The sequence below is a fragment of the Bombus affinis genome, chromosome 3 (assembly GCF_024516045.1).
Source record: "Bombus affinis isolate iyBomAffi1 chromosome 3, iyBomAffi1.2, whole genome shotgun sequence".
Taxonomy (NCBI): Eukaryota; Metazoa; Arthropoda; class Insecta; order Hymenoptera; family Apidae; genus Bombus; species Bombus affinis.
Window position 1 is genome coordinate 11340784 of NC_066346.1, and position 12750 is coordinate 11353533.

At 43.3% G+C, this 12750-nt stretch overlaps 1 protein-coding gene across 3 annotated transcripts in view; it reads left to right on the forward strand.

The window, feature by feature from the left end:
• LOC126914646 (centrosomal protein of 290 kDa-like) overlaps positions 1-12750 on the forward strand; it is a 170263-nt gene that overhangs the window by 145200 nt on the left and 12313 nt on the right. The window lies entirely within an intron of this gene.

Below are 12750 nucleotides of genomic sequence, written 5' to 3' on the forward strand. Positions count from 1 at the left end.
CATTGCCCTTCCTCGCGCGGGCCACAAAGCAACCGGGGGAAAGTGAGAGATGAAATGAGCAGAAGCGCGTAGAAAAGGACGTTGCTTGATCGAAATAACAATGAACCATCGACGGTCTTGTTATTGAGCAAATTATGTTAACTGATCCCCGGATACGTGCGCCAAGCTAGAGATTTCTTTTTTATCGAGCCAATTTCTCTCGGAATTTTCGCACCTCGTCCTTCTACATCGTTAAAATAATATCACGACCTCGATCGCCGTGAGAAAACCATCGCCGATAATCGATATCAATAAAATATAAAAACATCGTAAAGAAAGTCGAAAGATATCTCTTTTCTATCAGTGATTTCGGTCGCAAGTCCCGGGAGACGAAGCTTCGTTCTCGTAAACCATAAAATGCTCTTATTGACGGCTTTATTCGCAGTTCCCGTTGCATATGTTCGTCATTAGCTCATCAACGTCGGGCCATGAGTCAGTCTCACAGCCGATGCCCAACGAAAGGATTCTTTCTCCGTGATTCCGTTCTCCTTCCTCCTCCCCTCCGTCCTGCCTGTCTACCCGTCGCGTCGCGTCGTGTCGTTCACTTAGAAATCACTGTTGGAGCGTGCATGCGGAATACCCGATTTGTGAACGCGCACGCGTCCCTGTGCGTGTGCACGCGTTCACTCGCTCATTCGCTCTCGCGCGAACACTAGTGTGCGTTCACAAATGCATACGCGCCGCTTCTCTAACATAAATGACCGTTGCTGGCCTGTTGCTACCAGCAGTTTGTTGGCCAGCGGCTAGCTCGCGCTCCGGCGCAAAAGACTTTGTTCTGACAAGCAGCCAGCCACTTCGTGTACCACGGAGTGAACGTTTTCATCCAGTAATGGCGCGCGCGCGCGCTCACGATGCAAGCCTGATGTAAGCGTGTATTGGTAGAAAATGCATACTTCCATGTAGGAACTACCGTCCGACTGATGCAAGGATAGGTTAGGATCACGATAGGCCGCGGAGACCTCGCTGGCGAACAGCTACCGTGGAAATAACGCGCGCTTGTGTAATTGCCGCGTAACTTTCTACACGAGGCCGGACGGACAATCTTTGGCCCGTGCCGTAGCTTGTTTGTACACCGGCTAGGTTAGGTACGTTGGTCATGCGGATAATGGTTTCGAGTCTCTCTTAGGGTTGATAATAGGGAAAATATTATTACTGTAATTGAAGAAGTGGAACTTGGGCAGAGATTTGTTTCACTTACAAACATATCAGCTGTTCAGAAGTCACATAGATCGATTTCATAGATTAAGAAGGACATAAAAACGATGCTGTAACAATATATTATTGTTGTTGTTGTTGTTGTTGTTGTTGTTGTCGTTGTTATTTTATAAAGATAATCGATCAAGAATAACATGCATGGTTTTCAGAAACAGAAATGGAACATGGAAAGTTCCCATAGAATTTTAATTTATAAGTCATGCAAAAATTGTATGATCATAATATTAGACGGGAAAAAAAAGATAAAACTGGAGATTTTTATGGAAGTGGAAAAAATAGATAAATAATAATATGAATAGGGAGATAAATATTTATATACATATGTAAACTGTAAAGCATTGGAATGGGCATGTAAATATTTATATACATATTTGTACCTATGCGCACACAATATTGTTACTGTATAAATAGTGCATCTCTATTTTGAAAGAGATTCAAGACTTTTAAACATTATAGGAAGATTGATGAAAGTAAATGAAACCAGTACATGTTTCACATGATCTTGATGACCAAAGTGAACACTTGTCATAGAAAAACATGAATAGAAACACATATAGTACGTCCATAAAAAGTTTTTATATGTGTTCGAATACATTCATGAGCCACGCTGTACATTCCTTCAGAACGCTATCTAGGATGCTTTAAATCGATGACAAAATCTACACGAATACCATTCGATATATCAAGTTTACTCCTAATTTTACATTCAGTCACGGTATAGTTTCCAAGCATCGGCATCACGATTCCGGTATAATCTACACGATCGCCGGATTCTTTTTTTTGTTGCGACGTTCAAAGTTCACCTAAATAGTCAGCGACACGCTGCGCCCCGTTCCGGCTCGCAATCAATCCATCTCGACAAGGTCATGATTGGTCGTCACGAACGTCGCGGATATCGTGCGCGGTTCGCACGAACGACACTCGCGATAGGAGAGAAAGTCAACGCTCTAAATGTCCGAGAGTGAAAGATCGACCGTGAGAGTCGCGATCGCGTTTTGCTCGGCTCTCAGATCGAAAGACTAAGACAGACATAGAGGGAGAAAGAAAGAAACGGCTCCGGGTTCGTAAGTAAACGTTCCAAACAAAATGGAAGTACTTTACAGTCCACTACTCTTTTTTTTCCTTTGCCCCCCCCCTCTCAAACGAGGAGGGGGGTTTATTGGCCTCGTGCAATTAAATCGTTCAATGCTCTACGTCCAACTCTTCCAACGCTAGCAACAACATTGAAAGCAAACTACATATGTACATATATACCAGAAGCGATCTTTGTTCGATCCAACCGATACTCTCTCGTCTATTTTCAATGATCCCATACTCTGATTCCAGCTCGAGCAAAACGGCGTACACGCATTCTCTAAAAACTTTCACGAGCCGTTCTCGAGCACATGCGGATCTCCTGTCTCCTTCGTTTCCTCGATCTGGAAACATCGAGGAGAGTCAGACAGGTCTAAACACTCAGCCAATGAACCAAGGTTGGACATCGAGCCACAACGCGTAGGTCTACGATTGTCTCCGTGCGTTATCTAGATAATTGATCTCGCCATCTGTAAGCAGCGTTGTTAACATTGATTGCGGAGGGTGATCAATACCCAGTAGCAGCGTACGGCTATCACTCGTGGCATAAGGGCTCTATTTCTCCTCTCCCCCTCTGCGTGAGAGAGGAGAGACATGGGTCCGACGTGGAGCGACAAGGACATACGAACATGGTGGAACGAAGAAGGAGCTCGAGTCTGTAGGGGGGGGTTAAGTAGAAAGAGAGGAAGAAAGAGACAGAACGGCGGGCAACATAGCGGGAAGAAAAGAGCAGAGTGGAGACGATGGCAAAGCCGTGAAACGGGGAAGGGAGAAAGCACGAGAGAAAGAGAAAGAGAGGAGCGCACGCCACGCCATGCCGCGCCACGCGACACGTGAGCCGCCGCTAACAGTGGACAATGAAATTACTTCGGCGTGTATCGCACGGTATTGATCCATTCTCTCTTTGTCGCTCCCCCTTTGCGGCTATCTCTTGCTCTCCGTCCAAGGAACCAAGCCTTCGTAAGTAAAGCTCTGCGAACATTGCTTCTTACACTGGCGTCCGAGTCTCGAAGCTCTTCCCGATGTCTTTTTTGCTTCGTTATTTTGCTCCAGTTCCCCATGCGTTGGATAGAGGAAAAGAGGAATCAATAAAGGTTTGAAATGGGTTAAAGAGAAGTTGGATGTTGTTTTCAAGCAGATTGGTTTGAGAAAGATTTGGAAGTGTTGGGTTATTGGGAAGTTGGATTATCGAGTGGCTTAGTTTGTTGACTTCGACGACACTCGAGTCTTCCTGAGCATTCGAAATGGAGCCGCGTGCGCGCCAAACGCCACGCACCGCCGGCTCACGCTGCAGGGACGTGGATAGAAGCCGTGCCGCCCTGTGCAATCTTTTACTGCGTTATGAAATTGTCTATCGAAATGAAGTTTTAGTCGATTTTTTAATTTTTCTCTTTTCTTGATAATACATTACTCTCTAAAAAGATGCTTAAAATTCTTGAAGGAAGGAATACTATTTATGGAGAATTAGAGCTTTTCAATGTGGATGCGTTCATCGTACGTGTGAAGTACTGTGCTCAATCGAATTTCTTCGCAGTGACGTGTCCCCCGAATAGTATTCTTATTCATAAATTATAAATCGCCTATAGAAAATTAAGACGTATTCATAAATAATTCAATATCATAAAATTTTCCAAATGAAGAACAATATTGAATAATCAAAACCAGTTGTTAATAAAACATTCTATAATCTTAATAATTCATCAATTTGCTACAAATTTAATATCGAACTTTCATTTGACTTCATTTAATTTCTTTTTGTTAAATATCTGTCTCGATCTTTCATGATAAAAGTCAGTACCCGACTTTCCACAAATATTTCTTTACTTGAGCAACGAAAATACTTCGTGCTGTTTAAAATCAATTAGAAAACAAAAGAGCTATATCGCATGTGATATATGCTCATGTGTCGTGAACTTTGTTCGGAGTTCGTATACTCGAGAACTGATGGGCGAATAAAAGGAAGTTCATTTATGACAAACCTGTTGTCGTTGCGTTCATCGATCACTCTCGTTGCACGACACGCGACACTTACGGAATTCCCCGGTTGGATTTATTGCCGCAAGGGTTTGAATTCTTCTTTGCCGCTGCCGAATAAATTTCTACGGCAAACGCTTTGTTGGAATTGCAACGACGCGGCGCCTGGAATATTAGTCAAAATAGATCAAATTTGCGACTATGGTTCCCATTGACCATTTTCAAGGACTTTGCTTTAACAAATGCCACTTACCCTTTTTCCTTTAACGATCAAATATCGAATAAAGGATTATGGAAGTTAAAAGTAAGAAATTTTATAGAACGGAGAGTGTAATGAGTGTCGATTTATTGAGTAAGTATACAAATAAAATTTGCAATTTAATTGATTTAAAAAAAGAAGGAATCTGTACAGAACATACAAAATTTAATTTACAATGATCCCTATCAGAAATACAAAAAACCGAGTGTGATATCTACATTAGCTAAAAATTTCTTGGTAATAAAATTATTCAAATAATCGATTAAATGCGCAATCTTGCGCGGTATAGCAAACCATGCAATGCAGCATCGGCACGCCGATTAAAAATTCCGTAATCCAGAAATTACGATGTTGATGCAAGAATTGATTATTCCGGCGCGCAGAAATTAGTAGAATCGGGCCGAAGCCTTGTCTCCGTCGTTGTTCATAATTTGTCGCGCACAAATTGTGTCGCGAGAGAGGACGATTTAAAATGTATGAGCCTTGGCGACCGAGGGGCCCAGAATCCGTGCCGTTTATACACCGCGTGACGAGACAGCACCGCCACGACCCAACCAACACGCATCTTTCACGAATAATTAGATATTGATATCTGCTTGACACATTGCCCTGTAACATTTTGTTCTGCATCCCTGAATCAATTTAAGGATGTAATAGCATCTTGACTAACATACTTCGATTTGTTGTCAAGACCTCTCATTAATATTATCGTTCTAAGAATTCTCAATCCTGGAAAAAAACTTGGAAAAAACTTATTACTAATTTTTTATTTTTAGTGTTATTTTATGACTAGAAAGTTGTATTTTAATACGGTATAATTAGAAATGGGAAAAAACTCTTAGGCTTAAAAATAAAGCTTAAAGATAGTTCACAGATAGCTCAAAGATTGGTAAAAAAGTAAAAATACAACACCTAAGATTGTAGGGAAAGTGAAAAAATATGTTTCGCCTCAAAATCGTAAAGAAATAAATTATAAGCAAGTTATCAATAAAATCAATCCAGTTTATAAAAAATATATTGCACCAATCACAGAAACAGTTACGTTAAATGAATCATGCACATTAAATTAATCAAAGAAAAAAAAAAAAGTAAACGGAAAATCACAGCTCAAAGCCACCTATCAAACATTGAAGTTCATAGTAATTCCGAAACCATAGAATACACAACAAAACTACTAAAGCGATGGTGGATACATCCAGGAATGAAAAAACTCGTCGACTTTTGAAACGATTTCAAGCTAACAACTAACTAATCAAGACTCATACTTCAGCCGACCACTCTCCAAATTTTCATTCGAATCCTCGGTACCACACAGACCATTCCCGGAATCGCTCCAGCAGGGTAGGAAACGTTTGATCGTGGCGGCCACCTGCCACGGCCTCGGGAACGCTACACCTACCCAACGTCATACATGTTTCCAATTTAATTCGCATCGTCTGATGCAAAACGACAAAGAAGGAAGCATCGGCAGCGGCAGGAAAGAACGAAGAGGAAGAAGAAGAAGAAGAAGAAGATCCGTGAATCCCCTTCGGGGATCTCGCAGGCCACGTTACTCGTTACGCCAGAGGGCTCCGACCGAGAGGGCCGCGCAACCGCGTCGATAGCCGCGGATCTTTCGTAAATCTCGTCCGTAGCATCTCGTGTCAGGTGCACGCGAACAATTGGCTACGGCCACGAGAAAACTGATGAAATTCTAGTACTGACATTTGTAAATAGTAAAACCTACTAAAAAGAAATCTTTCCCGAAGTCTAAAAAAGAGTAATCTTCGAAGGGTTAATGAGTAATTATTCTTAGAGAAACTTTGTAATTAATATTTTAGAAAAATAATTCTCTACGTTTAAATATCACAGAATTGTGAATTCTCGGAATTCCACAAAACTTGAACAGGCGTTTTTATCTCATTTATACAGAGCCTAGTCGATCGATATGGGTTATAATCCTATGAAAATCGTGAATGGTCGATATTTTCCGATCCATCGATTCGCCGTTGCTCGACATAGGCGTTTTCGGCAGAGGCAGGTGGCAGGTAGTGGTCTGTCGAAAAGGGTCGGAAGAAGAAGAGCGAGTCGGTAGGACTCTCGACCGATTATCGAGAACGTGGCCGGGCTACGCCACTGAAAACGACCAAGACCAAAACGGAGGAGCCACGGTGGTTCCCTTGGCGGACTCTTGAGTAGTCTTGAGAGAGACCTGCCGTGGCCCGCCGTAAGGCACGCCATTCGGCAAAAGGTTGCGCGTGCGGGAGAAACTGTAAGCACGACGGAGAAAGAAGGAGTCGATGATACGGACGAGAGACGGAGAAAGAGGGATAAGGATGGAAGAGAAGTTAAGGGGGAGAGGGAGCCTTGCGGAGGACAAGGAACAGAGGCGCGGAGAGAGAAAAAGAAAAGGAGCCCGGACGGTTGAAAGAAAAGGCAAACAAGCCGGGATAAAGCCCGTTGAACGGTGATGAGTTTCGTGGAAAGAGCCGACAGTGTTCGAGAGGGAAAGAGAGGTTGCCAGAGAAGGGCAAGAAGAAGGGACGGAGCTTAATCCCGAAGCCGAAGACCTTACCGAAGAGTAGAGTCTCACACTCTTTGCCTCCTTTTGGACCTACAACCTTCCCAGAGAGCGTTTCTTGGGAATCCCCTAGAATTCGACAGAGAAGTAGGCACGAAACTTGACTTTGTTTCTAAATCGACCAACCGACCCGTGTTCAGGTGGTGGACCTGAACTGTGTTACTGTTTAAGTTAGGCCTTCGATCAGCCTGTTTGAGACTGTAACAACACCTCCAGGTAAAACATGGTCGTTTTTATGCTTAGGCGTTTTGTAATCGAACGGACTGTCACCGAGATAAGCGGCGATGTTGGTTAATTGGGAGCGCTGAAGTGGGGATAGAGGAAGTTGGAAAGCAATGACTCGAACTGGGAAGAGTACGTTGACATGAGGCGCGGTATTTTCGTTAAACGAAAAAAATTCGCCGAGAAAGTATTGCCGTGAGAGGACTCTCGTCCCTCCGCTTCTTCCTCTGGCTTGGCCAACCGTTTAATACCGGCTTGCGTACGAACGTGTGGTAGTTTCCACGCACTCGACAGTGTTATCGCTGGCGTCGCTCGAGATAATGACGCCGTCTATCGCCAACCGCTGGACGAGACAAATAAGAGCGCTCGCTTCACGCGTCACATGAAATTATCCGTTGGAATAATCGTGAGAATAATTGCTGGAATAACCTGTGATATTTTGAACAGACTTTAACGTTACCTGCAATTCTCATATGATTAATTGAAATTGCTACGCCTGCATTTCTTTTTTATTTAATCGTAAATTACATTTAACCCTTCTTAGGCTGTGGCATCTTATAGGTTTTATATACATTTTCTGATTTGTTTTAAACTTTAGCAATACAATCAAACTTCAAAATGTTTTATATAACATACATAATACAAATATTTATAAAAGCGTCTACAAGCGCTTCAATACTTTTATAAGCCTTCCCACATTTCATTCGTTTCGTTTTTCAAGCGCTTCATTCGTTTCGTTTTTCAAGCGCTTCATTCGTTACGGTAACAGTTTGTCAAAAGACATATCCATTGTACTCATAGTCTAATACTTGTCAGGATTAGGATGCATCGTGACTACTAGCGTCACCATTGTCACTCGTGAAATAACTTCTCCGCAAAATTTTAGAACATAATCCTATGTACAACCTTTGTCCCATAAGTACGGAAAAGTCTTTCTTTTTCAACCGTACGTACTGTATTCAACATGATTTTCTATGTTCCGATCATAAATTAAATTCCAACGTGAAACAAGCTCCAAGAAACACGTCGAGAGGTTTCGAGGTGTTCCCGATCGAGTCGTCAGCGCCATCGCTAGAAAAAGTGCACGGCGCACGCTCGTGGCCGTTCGAAATCACGCGAGAAAGTTGGCGTATCGCGCGGTGAGAAGCGCGACGAAGGCAAGACCGCGACGACACGACGACGAACGAGACCTCCGCTCTTCCTCTGGACAAATATGTAATACGATCCACGTACGTGCGCACACGGTGCCACATACGTTCACGGAGAGGCACGCACACAGCGGCGAGGGCCGAGTGGCCGCAAGTACAAAGGGGCCACGGCAATATAGTTTTAAAACGGAATCGAACGAACGAGCGAGCCGGCCAGCGCAGGAAGGGCAGAGAGGCAGCAAAAGCGAGTCCCGACGAGTAACAGTGGGCGACCCTGCTGCCGGCTGCCGACAGCATTCCTACAACAACACAACGCGAACCCACACATCGTGCACAATACACACGCCACACCACCGATGCCAGTTTCATTCTGTATCTCGTGAGTTTTCGAGCCGTTTTATGGACAAAATCATTCTCATCCTTTAAATTTCAAAGATATACAGAAACGTTTTATAATGTATAAATACAACATAGTATTTTAAATTAGAGATAAGTGGTATGTTAGGCGAAAGTTATGACGAGGGTTATGTCTTTGAATAGATCGATGTTTTCGGTGAGGAATGCCGTTTGTTACGGGCTGCGAGACTCTGGTCAATAACATAGGGCAGGGTGACTAACTAGGGTTGAGGAAAATGATATACAGCGGTGGTTGTATATCCGCTCTGTGTTGAAACTATATTCTATTGGCATGAATAGAAACTCACTTATTTTGAAAGAAAGAGTAGTTGAAAAGTGCTCGAGATTTATTGCGAGGTATTTGGATTCTGTAAGATTTACAATTTAAATTTAGGGATTACAAATAACGTTTGGAGCGAGTCAAAGGTTGCTTATGTCGAAGCAACTGGAAGTATCTTGAATCCATCACTACACGGTACAAACACACGCACAGTGTTGGATCAAGGAACTCCGTCGCCCTTCACGACCTCCGGCGATCGGTACAAATGAGTCATCCTCGTGAATCGAATTTTGTTAACTGATTCCCCTATCTCTGTACTCCAGTCAGCCTATTGTGAACCATTTGATGTCTGTACATACTAATTAACATTGTAGATTTTGGATGCCGATAAAATTATTTAATGAACTTTGAAGGACGTGGGATTTCGATTGTCCGGTCTATGTTCCAGTTCAAAAAGCGGGTGAAAGTACCGAAGATTCTGCACGGACCGTTTCACACGTAAGAAAGCACCAAGAATCAGGAGCAGCGAGTAGATTAATTTCTCAGAGAAGCAATCGACGTTAACAGGTTTGTGGCACGATTGATCCGCTCCTGGCGCATGCGCAGCATAGACTACATCGTAACTGGTCGTTGAACGATTGCGTTCGAATCAATCGATGTAAAAATACGATACGTATTGATCGTGCACAATATTTACCCTTTAATAAATCTCGATCTGCATTTTTACCTCGATAATCTTTTGATTCGAATACCTTTCTCCCTTTAAGAACGGTGTTTACTGGCAACGGGGTAAAACAGGATCGACAGAATCCTCGACAGATCAGGCACATGAAAAATCTCGTGTAGTAGTCATGCTTGTCGACTGGCGTGTTATGTGTCGCAAGCAGCAGCAGCAGGCAACACAAAGTCAAACAATTGGCCCGATAAGATCGTCGTTGGCAGCGCGGCTCTAGACGGCCCTGCTGTAAGCGCAACGCGACGTCGTAACACGGTGAAACGCGTCGCGAGATTTCGGACTCGGTCGTTCGTCACCGGGTCGCTTCGGTCGAGTTCGGCACCGTTCGGCTCAGCTATGTGCAGTCGCGTATCCTATCGCGTTCTCTCTTGTTGGCTGGCTGCTCATCGGTGGCACAAACACAACGTACAGGTTCAAGCCTGCTGCTGCCTTCGAGCCTTGGTTCAACTCGCTCGCGCTCGAGGAGGCTGTGTGCAACAGAGGATGCAGCGACCCCGAATAATAGACCGCTTTCGAATGACGCGGAAGACCGATGATCGACCGGGGGTTAAAGCAGATCGCGGTTGCCACGGCAACTCCCGTCCTCGATAGACCACTTCCGGTTTCGACGCCCCTCGTCGTGGCCCGTGGCGCACGAGGCCTTCGTGTTCGCCTCTCACCGTACCGACTTCCCTTCGACAGACAGCCTCGACAGCTTCGAACGCACTCTGGACCTGGGTCGTGGAAGGACGATCGCTCGTCCGCGGACCGCGTGAAAGGATATCCGGGAAAATTGAACGGGGAGAGAAACTCGCCGACCGATGAGCCGTTCCCCGTCACCCCGCTCCTTTACTCGGCTGCTTAGCCGCGTTAAGTTATGTTTACTGACGATGCGTGCTCTGACGAACACGTCAGAGCAATCGAATGTGTAAGTACATGTATAAAGTAGACTCCCTGACTCATCTAAATTCTAACTTATGGGACCAGACTTCCATGTCGGAAAAACAAATGGCCGATTAATATATACCGATTATTATTTATTGATCGTTAATGAAAAAATGTATATATTTATGTGTCTTACTCATGTATATATAAAAGATATACATTATATATAGATTTACATATATGCATGTATATATGATAAAAAGTATATTTAGTCGGATGAAAAGGAATGATCATGGAATGCGACAATGATTTTTCTGCTGGTCTATTGTTTTCATCTCAACAAAAATGTAGAGTCTGCTATAGATCGTTATGAGTGCATGAATTTCGGTTTTCAAATGTTCTTTAGATAGATAAATAGAACGGCAGTTCATTAGAACACACATCTACTGTAACTATAAACTTTAACGGCCTGTTTCGATATAATGTTAAAATAATGCCTTGCGCGGATTCGCTGAAGTATTTGTACTTTCATAGTCGTATACCGGCGAGTTGTTGATTTAGGATGAGGATTCGTGGTTTTTAGACACGAGAATCCTGTAGATGGGTCAATAGATCGATGGAATTACGAATAGATATATTTGTTGTGGTAATATTGGTAATAGCGTCGAGGAAGGTGAGGGGTATTGATCGAGTTGAATATCAGTCAGGAGGTCCTTGCGTATTCCGGCGACGTGACTACTAAGAGCGGTTGAGACAAGGATGAGCTTTCGGAGGTTGGATCGATAGATATAAATTTCTTACGATAACAGTGGTAATCTCGCAATTCCTACAATCGATCAGAGGTGTTTTGTAATCTTATAGCCTATCTTGAATCTTTAATATCATCCCACTTCCTAGGGATTTTCGTCTAGAGAAATTATTCGATTTCCGCTTAAATTAAACACAAAATGTAAACGTAAAAAATCCTACAATTGAACAAAGATATTTTATAGATTTATCTCGGTAGTCAACCTCGAATCTTTAATATCATTTCCTAGGAATTTTCATCTGGAAGGATCATTTAATGTTATATAAATCACCTTAAATTAAAAATAGATTACAAACATACATACAGTGAAAAAGTATCTTATAATCGTGTGATAACACATCCTAGGAACTCTCGTCTAGAGGAATCTATACCACGATTGAAAATAAAGTCTAAACATAAGAATCTACGTCCGATTGAAATAGACAGTTAACCAAACGAAACGCATCATCGATCACGACTAGTAGACCACAGGTTCATATTCTATTTAACGAAACCCATTGAAAGATCGATAACCATTTTCAACCGCAAATAATATATTTTCTGGGACAATGGTATCGGCCATCGTGGGAATTACCATCGAAATTATTGCTGATATTAATATCATTGATTTACAATGTTCTCTTTCTCTCTCTCCGCTCATGGCTCTGCCTATGAGGAAGAATTCCCAAAGCAGATATCGTCGCGCGTGTACACGCCGCTGTTACGATCGTTTCGCGGGGTATTTGTTTGCGCAGCGCGTGGACGGGTCCGGCATAACAAAATAGCCGCGCGCATATGCACGCTGGCAGCGAGAGAGATCGCGAGGTTACCTGTTCGCACGCCAACGATAATGCAGTCGAGCGCTCCGGTCTCGTGTCAACGATCGGCGAACGGCCACGAATCTCGACGTGCGCACGTCCGTCTAAATGTACCTACCTGAGAACCTTACGCCACCCAGCTGCCCTCTCCCTTGCATTCCCGCGCAACTAAAGACACGGCCAGATTGTGCGATCTCGAGTGGACCTCGACCGTTTTGTTCGTTTCACTTCTGACCGCTGCGCCGTGAGAGTTGCCTCGCTCGAAATTATAAAAACTCACTGAATTGTTGAATCATGTTTTTTCCATTATGTGATGTTAAGGTACGAAGTGAGCTGAGACGAAGAAATTTTGTTACGACCAATGATGCAAGCATCGAA